We start from the raw sequence: 250 nt of genomic DNA, 5'->3' as shown, positions 1-250 counted from the left end.
CTCTTGGCTGGAGACAATTTTGGTTACATTTACACTTGCTCATATTTTCCAGACAAAAAGTTAACGGCGCATCTCCCAAACGTCCCGGCCGCAACAACGCTTTAATTGGTTCCACTATCGGGACGGAACCAATAATGGCGAGCCACTTTTTTTTTTTTTTATAAAAAGAAAAAAAAAATTGTCAATTTTAATGTTTTATTTAGATTACAAAATAAATCGTAATAAAAATAATCCTATTTATGATGTTTTA

The sequence above is a fragment of the Cyprinodon variegatus genome, unplaced genomic scaffold (assembly GCF_000732505.1).
Source record: "Cyprinodon variegatus isolate N-32 unplaced genomic scaffold, C_variegatus-1.0 Scaffold782, whole genome shotgun sequence".
Lineage (NCBI taxonomy): Eukaryota > Metazoa > Chordata > Actinopteri > Cyprinodontiformes > Cyprinodontidae > Cyprinodon > Cyprinodon variegatus.
Note: the sequence above shows the minus strand (reverse complement) of the source record.